The sequence below is a fragment of the Schistocerca cancellata genome, chromosome 5, assembly GCF_023864275.1.
Source record: "Schistocerca cancellata isolate TAMUIC-IGC-003103 chromosome 5, iqSchCanc2.1, whole genome shotgun sequence".
In the NCBI taxonomy this organism is placed as follows: domain Eukaryota; kingdom Metazoa; phylum Arthropoda; class Insecta; order Orthoptera; family Acrididae; genus Schistocerca; species Schistocerca cancellata.
Window position 1 is genome coordinate 267461711 of NC_064630.1, and position 15416 is coordinate 267477126.

The 15416-nt window shown below is 47.6% G+C and overlaps 1 protein-coding gene across 1 annotated transcript in view; it reads right to left on the reverse strand.

Annotated features, from left to right (window-relative positions):
• LOC126188483 (sodium/potassium/calcium exchanger Nckx30C) overlaps nucleotides 1–15416 on the reverse strand; it is a 1432322-nt gene that overhangs the window by 1247175 nt on the left and 169731 nt on the right. The window lies entirely within an intron of this gene.

The following is a 15416-nucleotide window of genomic DNA, read 5'->3' on the forward strand; positions in this document are numbered from 1 at the left end:
GATGTACCGTGCACTATTCAGTGTCCCCTCGACGATCACCAGTGGTGTACGGCCAGTGAGGAGATCGCTCCCCACACCATGATGCCGGGTGTTGGCCCTGTGTGCCTCGGTCGTATGCAGTCCTGATTGTGGCGCTCACCTGCACGGTGCCAAACACGCATACGACCATCATTGGCACCAAGGCAGAAGCGACTCTCATCGCTGAAGACACGTCTCCATTCGTCCCTCCATTCACGCCTGTCGCGACGCCACTGGAGGCGGGCTGCACGATGTTGGGGCGTGAGCGGAAGACGGCCTAACGGTGTGCGGGACCGTAGCCCAGCTTCATGGAGACGGTTGCGAATGGTCCTCGCCGATACCCCAGGAGCAACAGTGTCCCTAATTTGCTGGGAAGTGGCGGTGCGGTCCCCTACGGCACTGCGTAGGATCCTACGGTCTTGGCGTGCATCCGTGCGTCGCTGCGGTCCGGTCCCAGGTCGACGGGCACGTGCACCTTCCGCCGACCACTGGCGACAACATCGATGTACTGTGGAGACCTCACGCCCCACGTGTTGAGCAATTCGGCGGTACGTCCACCCGGCCTCCCGCATGCCCACTATACGCCCTCGCTCAAAGTCCGTCAACTGCACATACGGTTCACGTCCACGCTGTCGCGGCATGCTACCAGTGTTAAAGACTGCGATGGAGCTCCGTATGCCACGGCAAACTGGCTGACACTGACGGCGGCGGTGCACAAATGCTGCGCAGCTAGCGCCATTCGACGGCCAACACCGCGGTTCCTGGTGTGTCCACTGTGCCGTGCGTGTGATCATTGCTTGTACAGCCCTCTCGCAGTGTCCGGAGCAAGTATGGTGGGTCTGACACACCGGTGTCAATGTGTTCTTTTTTCCATTTCCAGGAGTGTATATTCGATTGGGTTTTAATCCGGGAAGTTTGGTGGCAATGGGAGTGAGGTAAACTCATCCTGGTGCTCTTTGAACCACGCACTTACACTATGAACTGTGTAACACGTTGCATTGTCCTGCCGAAAGATGCCATCATGCCGAGGAGAAACATACCCATGGATAAATGTATACTTGCCTTGATCCACTGTGCCTTCCAAAATGACGAGATCAGACAGGGAATGCCACGAAAACATTCCCGAGGCCATAACCCTCCCTCCTCTGGCCTGGACCCTTCTGATGGTTGTTACGTGGCCGTACACGCAAACGGCCATCTGTCCGATGGAGCACAAAACGCGACTCATCTGAAAAAGCCACTTGTCGCCGCTCAGTGGATTTAGAATTGCTTTGATGGCGTGCAAGTCCCACGCGTCTGTTGCGGAAACCCATATGCAGCAGCGTTCGCTGAACGGTCGTTGAGCAGACGCTATTGGTAGCCCCTTGATTCATCTGTGTTGTTAGTTGCTCGACAGTTGCACGTCGTTCTCTCTAGAGATCTAGGGCCCGTGGAGCACCACAGTTGCCTTGGCGTCGTTTTAGGAGAGCGCCGTTGTGCCATTTATTTATTTATTGCCAAATTATAAACCTGTTACCTGATGATTAAAACAGGTTGTACATCTTACAGTTTTCGTTTCTCATCTTTTTACAGTTTTCTTTTCTTTTGTTTTATCTACAACATTTACAAATAATGATACTTTTCGAAATAACATTGTGCTATGCACGGTACTGCTTAACCACGGCGGCACGCGAACTGTTTACAAATTTTGCCGTAACGGAAATGCTTCTACCCTTGGCCTGAAATCCAATGATCCTGTCCTTTTGAATGTCACATAAATCGCTCCGTTTTCGTATTGGGAGAACGACTGCACTGCTTTCTTCTGCTGCTGCTGCTGCTGCTGCCTGACAGAGACAGATGAGCCCCTGTGGGTCGGTGGAGTCTAAGCCGGAAGGCTATTCCTCCAAACTGACGGTGTGTGTGAGGTGTCCTTACTTCTTGTTTTATGTCCTGTCAATCTGCTGGGACGGTGTTCTGGACGTGCTGGCAACTCATTGGTCGCGAAGCAGGTGGGGCCATCTGGTTGCGTTAAGACGCTGTACCCGGTGGCCCAGTGCTCGTAGGAGCGGATTTTCGGACCACGCGGTCGTCTCGTAAAAGAGGCGTGCAGCCTGACGAAACCTGTCTCTAACAGTTGGGACGTTGGAGACTCGGTTAAGGTCGCCCGACGGGAAGTCCCGAGGGAGGTGCAATGCCAGACGTAGAATCCGGTTCTGAAGTCTCTGGAGTCGGTCGACGTGGGTCGCTGCAGCATTGCCCAAACCACTGCGGCGTAGTCGATAAGAGCGCGTATAAGTGTAAGATAAAGCGCAACACCCAGTTCTGGCGGGAGCGCAGGTGTCGGATTTAGGAAGGGGTAGAGTCATTGGGGGAAGTGGCAACAAAACGACTATTCACGTTGATGTGTAGAATATATGAGTCTGGCGATATACCATCTGACTTTCGGAAAAGCATCATCCACACAATTCCGAAGACGGCAACAGCTGACAAGTGCGAGATTTCTCGCACAATCAGCTTAACAGCTCATGCATCGAAGCTGCTTACAAGAATAATATACAGAAGAATGGAAAAGAAAATTGAGAATGCGCTAGGTGACGATCAGTTTGGCTTTAGGAAAAGTAAAGGGACGAGAGAGGCAATTCTGACGTTACAGCTAATAATGGAAGCAAGGCTAAAGAAAAATCAAGACACTCTCATAGGATTTGTCGACCTGGAAAAAGCGTTCGACAATATAAAATGGTGCAAGCTGTTCGAGATTCTGAAAAAAGTAGGGGTAAGCTATAGGGAGAGACGGGGCATAAACAATATGTACAACAACCAAGAGGGAATAATAAGAGTGGACGATCAAGAACGAAGTGCTCGTATTAAGAAGGGTGTAAGACAAGGCTGTAGCCTTTCGCCCCTACTCTTCAATCTGTACATCGAGGAAGCAATGATGGAAATAAAAGAAAGGTTCAGGAGTGGAGTTAAAATACAAGGTGAAAGGATATCAATGATACGATTCGCTGATGACATTGCTATCCTGAGTGAAAGTGAAGAAGAATTAAATGATCTGCTGAACGGAATGAACAGTCTAATGAGTACGCAGTATGGTTTGAGAGTAAATCGGAGAAAGACGAAGGTAATGAGAAGTAGTAGAAATGAGATCATCGAGAAACTAAACATCAGGATTGATGGTCACGAAGTCAATGAAGTTAAGGAATTCTACTACCTAGGCAGTAAAATAACCAATGACGGACGGAGCAAGGAGGACATCAAAAGCAGACTCGCTATGGCAAAAAAGGCATTTCTGGCCAAGAGAAGTCTACTAATATCAAATACCGGCCTTAATTTGAGGAAGAAATTTCTGAGGATGTACGTCTGGAGTACAGCATTGTATGGTAGTGAAACATGGGCTGTGGGAAAACCGGAACAGAAGAGAATCGAAGCATTTGAGATGTGGTGCTATAGACGAATTTTGAAAATTAGGTGGACTGATGAGGTAAGGAATGAGGAGGTTCTACGCAGAATTGGAGAGGAAAGGAATATGTGGAAAACACTGATAAGGAGAAGGGACGGGATGATAGGACATCTGCTAAGACATGAGGGAATGACTTCCATGGTACTAGAGGGAGCTGTAGAGGGCAAAAACTGTAGAGGAAGACAGAGATTGGAATACGTCAAGCAAATAATTGAGGACGTAGGTTGCAAGTGCTACTCTGAGATGAAGAGGTTAGCACAGGAAAGGAATTCGTGGCGGGCCGCATCAAACCAGTCAGTAGACTGATGACCAAAAAAAAAAAAAAAAAAGAGTTGAGTCATACTACCCCTGACCTTTTTGACGATGTCGTCGATATGGTGTCTCCATGTGAGCCCTCTATCCAGCGTCACACCCAGGTACTAGGCTGCATTGCCCGAAGGTATGGCTGTTCCCCTGATGGTGATCTGCGGTAGGTCGGCTGGGATATGCTTCTTGGTGATGAGGAGGGCTTGCGTCTTAGCCCCATTCAAGCTGAGGCGCCGCCTCCTGGCCCACTGACTGTGTGTGTCAGGTGCTGCCTGCATGCGTCGTTGGAGCAGAGCTGCATTCATGCTTCGCGTGTACATCGTGTACATCCGCGTAGAGGGCGAGGTGGACCCTTTCCAGTATACAGAATGTACAGTATGGGGCCGAGGACGGAGCCTTGGGGAACTCCAGCCCAGACCCGGCGGCGCGTCGACAGGTCCTCCACGCGTACATGAAAGCTTCTGTCGGAGAGGTAAGATTGTAAGAGACGGACATGCGGCAAGGGCACACCGAGGTCCATGAGTTTTCTTCTGCGGTTCACGACACGCTTTATATACCCTCCACTGCGAATGCTCCCACCTGCCATCTGTGGGTGGTTATTGCACATTGACGTCGAACATAGGCAGTAGTCATATTATTGTGACTGGGCGGTGTATATTAACGGTTAAAAAATTTTGATTATTATTTACTGCACGTCCCTCATAGTTTAGTAACTGATAACTTATGGTCGACTTGTATTATCCAGTCAACAGTGAAATGTACTAATACAGTTAGTCCACTACCAACCATCATGCAAGTGCAGTTATCATTAGATGCGGCTCAACCAGCTCTAACGGTTACTACTGCATGCACCTTGTTTGCGAAATGCGTTTGTGTGTGAGAGACCAGATTCGAATAATCTGGACAATGAGGTGTGGTGATTTGTTTCAGTGTTTCAGAACAGAAGGCGGATGGCGAGAGAGGAAGTTCTGCTGGCGCCGCTGGTGAAGAGGGCTCACAATGCGACACGGTGCGTTTTTATGCCGCTATAGAGAATACAGACACGTCTGGCGACTCAATGTGCTGCAGCGGCAGCCGAGAAGTCGCGAGAATATACCTCTGGAAGCCTGCTTTTTTATCACAGCAGTCCAATCTGCCTCGCATTCGCCTCTGACAGCCAGCTCTACAATAGCATCCACCCACTCTCCTCACTTCGTCGCTACAACTCGTAACTTTTCAGCAAGGGGAAACTTCAGCTGAAAGAGTTGGCCCATAAGGCTCATATCAGCCAAACAAGAACGCAGGCGTTGCGTCGAAACGTGTATCACTCTCTGTTCTTTGTTTCTTATTTTTCTTCCACCTTAACGTGTTCTTGAAATAGAATACATCGTAAAAAAGAGAAACTAAACAAAAAGTATATATTTGTGTTTGAACTAGAAAAAGAGGAACCAAGGGAAAACTATATGCAGATGTGTTACCTTTTTGTTTTTGACGACTCTCTTCCTCAGTCACAGTTTTGCAAGTTACGTGGGAGCTATTCCGTCTTATGGGCGTGTATTTCGACCTGAGGCTCTATGCTTCATTCAATTCATCTTCAGTAGTCACTGTAACAATTGTGATTTGTTTACGTATCGGTTTAACGAGACTATGAACAATTCTCATGTTTAAATTGTTTACATTTTTATGTCTTTTGGTTCCTACATTATTTCCGTGTCTTTTCTTCTGCACAAAGCCATTCGATTTTCAGAGCACTGCACTGCGCTAACACACACTCCCAAGTTGGCTCATACCACCGCACTCGCCTCACCTTTTCCAAACCTCCTGCCCGTCCGCACGCAGATATGTGCAAATACACATACACGCACGCACAAACACACACACACACACACACACACACACACACACACACACACACACATACATACATTCATACGTAGAGAGCAAGAGAGAGAGCTGAGGGCCGAGGGGCTGCGGAGGTAGAATAGGATGCTTAGAAACACACAGCGGAATAACAGAGCCGGCCGATGTGGCCGAGCGGTTCTAGGGGCTTCAGTCTGGAACCGCGCGACCGCTGATGACCTCAGATGCTGTCCCATAGTGCTCAGAGCCATTTGAACCATTTTTGGAATAGCAGACGCCACCACAACCACAAAAACATTACAAAAGACGATCAAAAGCGATCAAAAGCAAGTATACGAGGTGATGAAGTTAATGTAGATGTATAAAAAAATACAAACGAGAAAATATTTTGTGCCAGTGCAGTGCAGTGCAGTGTGCTAATAATCGAACGACTGTTTACAGAATAACGCTTGGAAATAATTATGAGCCAGAAACCTGACTAATAAAAGTGATTTTAAACATGCGAACTGTTTATGATCTCGTAACAAAGATTTGTAAGTAAAATCACAATTGTTACAGTTACCACTTTTTAGATGCTTTAATTGTAGTGTAACATATATGCAGCATACCATATACACTATGTGATCAAAAGTATCCACGCACTTCTAAAGTCATACGTTTTTCATATTAGGTGCTTCTTTTCGTGAATCGCTACTGAGGAAATTTAGAGAAACAGCATTTCAGGTTGATTGCAGTACAATTTTACTGCCGCCAAATTACACTTCGCGGAAAGACCACAAAGATAAGATAAGAGAGATTAGGGCTCGTACAGAGGCATATAGGCAGTCATTTTTCCCTCGTTCTGTTTGGGAGTGGAACAGGCAGAGAAGATGCTAGTTGTGATACGAGGTACCCTCCGCCACGCACCGTATGGTGGATTGCGGAGTATGTATGTAGATGTAGATGTAGGTGCATTGTGCTGCCATCTACTGCCAGGTACTCCATATCAGAGACCTCAGAAGTCATTAGACATCCTGAGAGAGGAGAATGGGGCACTCCGCGGAACTCACGGACTTCGATCGTGGTCAGGTGATAGTGTGTCACTTGTGTCATACGTCCGTACGCGAGATTTCCACACTCCTAAACATCCCTAGGTCCACTGTTTCCGATGTAATAGTGAAGTGGAAACACGACGGGACTCATACACCTCAAAAGCATACAGGCCGACCTCGTCTATTGACTGACAGAGACCGCCGACAGTTGAAGAGGGTCGTAATGTGTAATAGGCAGTCATATGTCCAGGCCATCACTCAGGAATTCAAAACTGCATCAGGATACACTGCAAGTACTATGACAGTACGATGACAGGTGAGAAACCTGGATTCCATGGTCGAACCGCTGCTCATAAGCCACGCATCACACCGCTTAATGCCAAACGACGTCTCGCTTGATGTAAGGAGCGTAAACATTGGACGATTGAACAGTGTACAAACGTTGTGTGAAGTGACGGATCACGGTACACAATGTGGCGATCTGATGGCAGGGTGTGGATACAGCGAACGCCAGGTGAACGTCATCTGCCAGCGTGTGAAGTGCCAACAGTAAAATTCGGAGGCGGTGGTGTTACGGTGTGGCTCTGGCTCTGAGCACTATGGGACTTAACATCTGAGGTTATCAGTCCCCTATAACTTAGAACTACTTAAACCTAACTAACCTAAGGACATCACACACATCCATGCCCGAGGCAGGATTCGAACCTGTGACCGTTGCGTTCGCGCGGTTCCAGACTGAAGCGCCTAGAACCGCTCGGCTACACCGGCAGCGGGTTTATGGTGTGATCGTGTTTTTCATGGAGAGGTCTTGCACCCCTTGTTATTTTGTATGGCACTATCACAGCACAGTCCAACATTGAAGTTTTAAGCACCTTCTTGCTTCCCACTGTTGAAGAAAATTGGAAATTTGTGGTAAGGACTTTGTGACCAAACTGCTGAGGTCATCGGTCCCTAGGCTTACGAACTACTCAAACTAACTTAAACTCACTCACGCTAAGGACAATACACACACCCTTGCCCGACGGAGGATTCGAACCTCTGACGGGGGGAGCCGCGCGGACCGTTCAAATGGTTCAAATGGCTCTGAGCACTATGGGACTTAACAGCTATGGTCATCAGTCCCCTAGAACTTAGAACTACTTAAACCTAACTAACCTAAGGACAGCACACAACACCCAGCCATCACGAGGCAGAGAAAATCCCTGATCCCGCCGGGAATCGAACCCGGGAACCCGGGCGTGGGAAGCGAGAACGCTACCGCACGACCACGAGATGCGGGCCCGCGCGGACCGTGACCAGCCGCCCAAGACCGAACGGCTACCCCGCGCGGCACTGTTGAAGAGCAATTAGGGGATGGAGATTGCATTTTTCAGCACGATCGAACACCTGTTCATAATGCACGGCTTGTGGCGGAGTGGTTTCAAGACAGTAACATCCCTTTAATGGATTGGCCTGCTCAGAGCCATAGCCTGAATCCTATAGAACACGTTTGGGATGTTTTGGAACGCCGACTTCGTGCCAGACCTCACCGACCGACATGGACATTTCTCCTCAGTGCAACACTCCGTGAAAAATGGACTGTTATTCCCCAAGAAACCTTCCAGAACCTGATTGAACGTATGCCTGTGTGAGTGGAAGCTGTCATCAAGGCTAAGGGTGGGCCAACACCGTACTGAATTCCAGCATTACCGGTGGAGGGTGCCACGAATTTGTACGACATTTTCAGGCTGGCGTTCGGATACTTTTGATCACATAGTGTATGTACGCTACAAACAAATATTATCTGTATACAGGGTAAACAAGAACTCCACCGACAAACTGGTATCACCTCATCCCACAGGCGTCAAAGGTGGCGATGGAACGGCACTGTTCCGTCAGACTCCGATAGCAGCCGTGCGAGATCTGACAGACCCAATGGAGCACTTGCGTTGAGCCAGGCCTCCAGCAGATCTGGACTACGAGCGTCCTCTGCCGCAGCGATGTAGGACGGCTGGCGGCAGCCACACAGTCCACTCGCGCTTGAACCCACTTCGCTATACAGACGCCGCCTAGTTCCGGCCCCGACATCTACGTTCATGCTTAGTTCAGAGAGCCTCATCCTTGTTGAAATTGTGATAGCTGTACTCTCTTCCTTTCTGCATTATTTTTAGTGAGTCTTCGGATGCTGGGAGAAATACAAGTTAAGTAAATCTTTTGTTCACTGTGTTAACTAATTATTTCTGCTCCCACCCAGATTCTCTCCAGCGATAGTTGCCACACCAGTCTGTAGCCCGCCTCCCTTACCGTTGTGTATGTAGCAGAACACAACACAATCAGAGGTTGTTCAGGGATACATTCTGTTTTGGTAAAAGGTTTCCAGCGGCTCTTTACAGATTAATAATACACACATCAAAGAAAGTTTTACATCACCTCGATTCCGAGAGTTCCGGAACCTGTAGTGAAAATTTGAATAGAGATCAACATAACATCATTTCCGCTCCTTTTTATTGCTCACGAAAACCACACATTGCATGTTGTACCACCATACAGTGAGACCTTCAGAGGTGGTGGTCCAGACTGCTGAACACACAGATACCTCTAATACCCAGTAGCACGTCCTCTCGCATTTATGCATACCTGTCGTGTCGTAGCTTACTATCCACAAGTTCATCAAGGCACTGTTCGTTCAGATTGTCACACACCCCAACGGAGATTCGGCGCAGATCCCTCAGAGTGGTTGGTGGGTCAGGTCGTCCATAAAAAGCCCATTTCAATCTATCCCAGGCATTTTCGATAGGGTTCATGTCTGGAGAACATGCTTGCCACTCTAGTCGAGTGATGTCGTTATCCTGAAGGAAGTCATTCACAAGTTGTGCACGATAGGGGCGCCAATTGTAGTCCATGAAGACGAATACCTCGCCAGTATGCTGCCGATATGGTTGCACTATCGGTCGGAGGATGGCATTCACGTATCGTACCACCGTTACGGCATCTTTTGTGACCACCAGGGGCGTGCGTCGGCCCCACATAATGCCACCCCAAAACAGCAGGGAACCTCCACCTTGCGGCACTCGCTGGGTAGTGTGTCTTAGGCATTCAACCTGACCGGATTACCTCCAAACAGGTCCCTGACGATTGTCTGGTTGAAGGCATATGCGACACTCATCGGTGAAGGGAACGTGATGCCAGTCCTGAGTAGTCCATTCGGCATGTTGTTGGGCCTATCTGTACCGCGCTGCATGGTGACATGTTTGGAAAGATGGACCTTGCCATGGACGTCGGGAGTGAAGTTGCGCATCATGCAGCCTATTGCGCACAATTTGAGTCGTAACATGCGACCTGTGGCTGCATGAAAAGCATTATTCGATATGGTGGCGTTGCTGTCAGGGTTCCTCCGAGCCACGATCCGTAGGTTGCGGTCATCCACTGCAGTAGTAGCCCTTGGGCAGGCTGAGCAAGGCTTGTCATCGACAGTTCTTGTGTCTCTGTATCTCCTCCACGTCCGAACAACATCGTTTTGGTTCACTCCGAAACGCCTGGACACTTCCCTTGTGGAGAGCCCTTCCTGGCTGGTAAGGATCCACACCGTGCTGCAGCACTCGAAAGGGGGACGGACAAGCGTACTGTAGGCAGTTTCTAATGTGTCTCACTGTTTAGAGGCATAAAACGCGTGGGTGTTTTCAGTTCGTTACTAAATGCAAATAAGTAGTGTAAGTAGGCTGTTTAGGTTTTTTTTATTGGTAACACCACGTAGCGCTCTCTATGAAAATCATTGGCTGTGCTGTGTGCAGTCTGTGGCTGGTTTTCATTGTTGTTTGCTATTGTAGTGTTGGGCAGCTGGATGTGAACAGCGCGTAGCGTTGCGCAGTTGGAGGTGACCCGCCAGCAGTGTTGGATGTGGGGAGAGAAATGGCGGAGTTTTGAGAGCGGATGATGTGGACGTGTGTCCATCAGAGACAGTAAATTTGTAAGACTGGATGTCATGAACTGCTATATATATTATGACTTTTGAACACTATTAAGGTAAATACATTGTTTGTTCTCTATCAAAATCTTTCATTTGCTAACTATGCCTATCAGTAGTTAGTGCCTTCAGTAGTTTGAATCTTTTATTTAGCTGGCAGTAGTGGCGCTCGCTGTATTGCAGTAGTTTGAGTAACGAAGATTTTTGTGAGGTAAGTGATTCATGAAACGTACAGGTTATTGTTAGTCAGGGCCATTCTTCTGTAGGGATTATTGAAAGACAGATTGCGTTGCGCTAAAAGTACTGTGTGTTAGTTTAAGCACAGTCATGTATAATTTTTCTTAGGGGACGTTTCAGTAGTAGGCCGAGTTGATAGCTGAAGCCGGCCGCGGTGGTCTAGCGGTTCTGGGCGCTCAGTACGGAACCGCGCGACTGCTACGGTCGCAGGTTCGAATCCTGCCTCGGGCATGGATGTGTGTGATGTCCTTAGGTCAGTTAGGTTTAAGTAGTTCTAAGTTCTAGGGGACTGATGACCACAGATGTTAAGTCCCATAGTGCTCAGAGCCATTTGAACCATTTGATAGGAGCTGAAGGAGTCCAGGTTGCAATAATATGCGGTACGGCACACTGTTAGAGAGAAGGATTATTATTCAAGAAACACATAGTACAATGAAATCACTTATCTTCAGTAGTTTGTAAGACTGCAGCTGCGGCTATGAACTGACAATCTCGTAACATGGAATACCATGAACTAATACAACATATTCTCAGGGACCAGGCCTGATGGGCCCTTCTCAGAGAATCAATGCAAACATTACAGAACTCGCTGAGGGCCGATTATGAAAGTGCGTCTGCCTAGGTTGAAATCTAGCTAAGAAGTGAACGAGGCACACTCCAGTTCCGTCGAGCTGCACAGCCCGCGAGAGTGCGCTGTGCTCGGCAGACGACGGGCCTCCAACCTTGTGTTGGCGCGGCGTTGTAGTAGTATCTGTGGCAATGCTACTACAGTCTCTTTATTAGATCTAGTGCATATTCTAAGTGTTCTGCCATTAAAATACAGTCTTTGCTTCGCCTTCCCCACAACATTTTCTATGCGTTCTTTCCAAGTGAAGCTGGTCGTAATTGTGATTCCAAGGTATTTAGTTGAATCTGTGGCCTTTAGATCCGATTGATTTATAATGTAACCGTAGTTTAACGAATTCCTTTTGGCACTCATGTGGGTGACTTTATTATTTGCGATCAGTTGCCTATTTTCGCACCACACAGATAACTTATCTAAATCGGTTCTGTAGTTGGTTTTGATCTTCTGATGCCTTTACTGGACGATAAACGACAGTATCATCTGCAAACAATGTTAGATGGCTTCTCAGATTTTCTCCTAAATTGTTGTACAGACAAGGAACAGCAGAGGTCAAATAATACCACCTTGGAGAACACCAGAAATCACTTCTGTTTTACTCGATGACTTTGTGTCAGTTAATAAGAACTGTGACCTCTCTGACAGAAAATTACGAATCCAGTCACATATCTGAGACGATGTTCCACAAGCAAGCTATTTGATTACAAGCCGCTTGTGAGGTATGATATCAAACGCCTTCTGCAAATCTAAAAATACGGAATCAATCTGAAATCCTTTATGAATAGCATTCAACACTTCGTGTAAGTAAAGAGCTAATTGTGTTTCACAAGAACGATGTTTTCAAAATGGTTCAAATGGCTCTGAGCACTATGGGACTCAACTGCTGTGGTCATAAGTCCCCTAGAACTTAGAACTACCTAAACCTAACTAACCTAAGGACAGCACACAACACCCAGCGAACGATGTTTTCTAAATCCGTATTGACTATGTGTCAATAGACCGTTCTCTTCGGGGTAATTCATAATCTTCGAACACAATATATGTTGCAGAATCCTGCTGCATGTCAACGTTAATTACACGGGTCTGTAATTTAGTGGATTACTCCTGTTGCCTTCCTTGAATATTGGTGTGATCTGTGCAACTTTCCAGTCTTTGGGTACGAATCGTTCGTCCAGCGAGCGGTTGCTCGAGGTGCATTCAAGTTCTAAGGCCTCCGATTTTTTTTCTCCGGACTGGAAAGAGATAGAAACATGCGCATTGTTTTGAAATGAGGCCGCGTTCATTGTCAATACGTCCCAGAGACGACAGCACCGTACGGCAGATGGAATTTTACCGCCAGCGGCGAGAATGAGAACTGTTTTAAATACTTGAAATGGCGACGTTTCCCTTACTTGAACAGCGTGCAATCATTCGTTTTCTGAATTTGCGTGGTGTGAAACCAATTGAAATTCATCGACAGTTGAAGGAGACATGTGGTGATGGAGTTATGGATGTGTCGAAAGTGCGTTCGTGGGTGCGACAGTTTAATAAAGGCAGAACATCGTGTGACAACAAACCGAAAAAACCTCGGGCTCGCACAAGCCGGGATGACGACGTGATTGAGAAAGTGGAGAGAATTGTTTTGGGGGATCGCCGAATGACTGTTGAACAGATCGCCTCTAGAGTTGGCATTTCTGTGGGTTCTGTGCACACAATCCTGCATAACGACATGAAAATGCGAAAAGTGTCATCCAGGTGGGTGCCACGAACGTTGACGGACGACCACACGGCTGCCCGTGTGGCATATTGCCAAGCAATGTTGACGCGCAACGACAGCACGAATGGGACTTTCTTTTCGTCGGTTGTGACAATGGATGAGACGTGGATGCCATTTTTCAATCCAGAAACAAAGCGCCAGACAGCTCAATTGAAGCACACAGATTCACCGCCACCAAAAAAATTTCGGGTAACCGCCAGTGCTGAAAAAATGATGGTGTCCATGTTCTGGGACAGCGAGGGCGTAATCCTTACCCATTGCGTTCCAAAGGGCACTACGGTAACAGGTGCATCCTACGAAAATGTTTTGAAGAACAAATTCCTTCCTGCACTGCAACAAAAACGTCCGGGAAGGGCTGCGCGTGTGCTGTTTCACCAAGACAACGCACCCGCACATCGAGCTAACGTTACGCAACAGTTTCTTCGTGATAACAACTTTGAAGTGATTCCTCATGCTCCCTACTCACCTGACCTGGCTCCTAGTGACTTTTGGCTTTTTCCAACAATGAAAGACACTCTCCGTGGCCGCACATTCACCAGCCGTGCTGCTATTGCCTTAGCGATTTTCCAGTGGTCAAACCAGACTCCTAAGCCTTCGCCGCTGCCATGGAATCATGGCGTCAGCGTTGTGAAAAATGTGTACGTATGCAGGGCGAATACGTCGAGAAGTAACGCCAGTTTCATCGATTTCGGGCGAGTAGTTAATTAGAAAAAAAGTCGGAGGCCTTAGAACTTGAATGCACCTCGTATATGATTGTTAAGTATGGAGCTACTGCATCAGTATAGTCTTAAAGGATCATAACTGATATAAGTCTGGATTGGAAGACTTGCTTTTATTAAATGATTCAATAACTTCAGTACCATTAGGAAGGCCTACGACGCGGTGGCGAGGGTGGGGAGAAAATTGGGCGTCTCGTCAGATCAAAACATTCTTCACTTTGAGAATGTCGCTCGTATTATATTCTGTAGTCCTTCTCGGGAGCCAGAACAGTTGCACGGTGACAAACGAAAGGCGGGGCGTTCAGCCCCATGAGTGATGACGACTTCCAGACGTGCTGCTGCAGTGTTATTGGTCTTTGGGCCAGTATATCGAGAAGGGAGAGACGGCTACCCGCCACGCTGCAGCATGCAGCGGGCGGCAGATTTATAGAGTCGCTGTCCGCTAAAATTCAATCCGCTGTACGCGGTAATGGCGGGCGGCGCTCCAAAATTAGCATACAATGTACACAAAGGCGATTTATTCGAGCAGATTTATTACCGTTCCGCCGCGATCAGTCCGCTGCCCATCTGGGGGCTGCTTAATTTTCTGTGAGGCTTTCCACGCCAAGTGAAAATTTGCTTCCTCCAATAGCTTTCCTACCACAGACTTGTCAGGTCGATTTTGAAAAATGGATCAAACTGGTGGAAAAAGTCACTGAGAGGACAGAAAAAAATGAGGTCTAATGAAAATACTAACGGAAATAAATGGTTTCCATATTGCGGGTGAGTTTATTAATAAAATACAACGACGTGTAATGGATATTCCAGTCGGCAAGAGCTGTCATGTGGCCTATAGGAGGTAGTGAAAGTGCCCGCAGATTGTAATGTACCTGCATGCAGCCATAAGGCTTCATAGGCAAATTGAATACTCCGTTCTAGTCTGTAGGTCTCACATGGGCTCTGCAGACACGATACTTTTCACGTGCCCTCACAGGTAGAAGTTCGTAACTGCTGACGTCCGGCGACCTGACGGATCAAGCAGCATCGCTCCCTCATCCAATCTACCAGCTGCGAGATTGTCCACAGTATCGCAGAACTGCACAAGTGCACAAATTTACCATGTGTAAAGTGAACTGTTTGTACCAATTCACAGACTTATGTTCTGATCTAATTCTATTCAGTTACGCATTGAAGAGATGAACAGTCCGCACCCCACTTTCGATCAGTTTGTTCCTTCTTCTTTTTCTCCAACTACCTCCCTGTCAGCCTTTCCCATCTCAACGATTTTGCAAGCCCACTGCTCTAATGTTTTAATGATATGTTCACCCGAAGATGTGGCTTTTAGCGCCACGAAACCGGTTGTGATACAGTAATGAAGGACCAAATACAGATAAAGCTGTTAAGAGAGAGCAAGAGGGGGACAGTGACAGCGTCGTAGTAGGACAGCAAGAACTTGCAAACAAATCTGGGGTATGGCTATTGGCACCCGCGTGGCACAATCCTAAGCCAACCCACTCATGGGCTCTA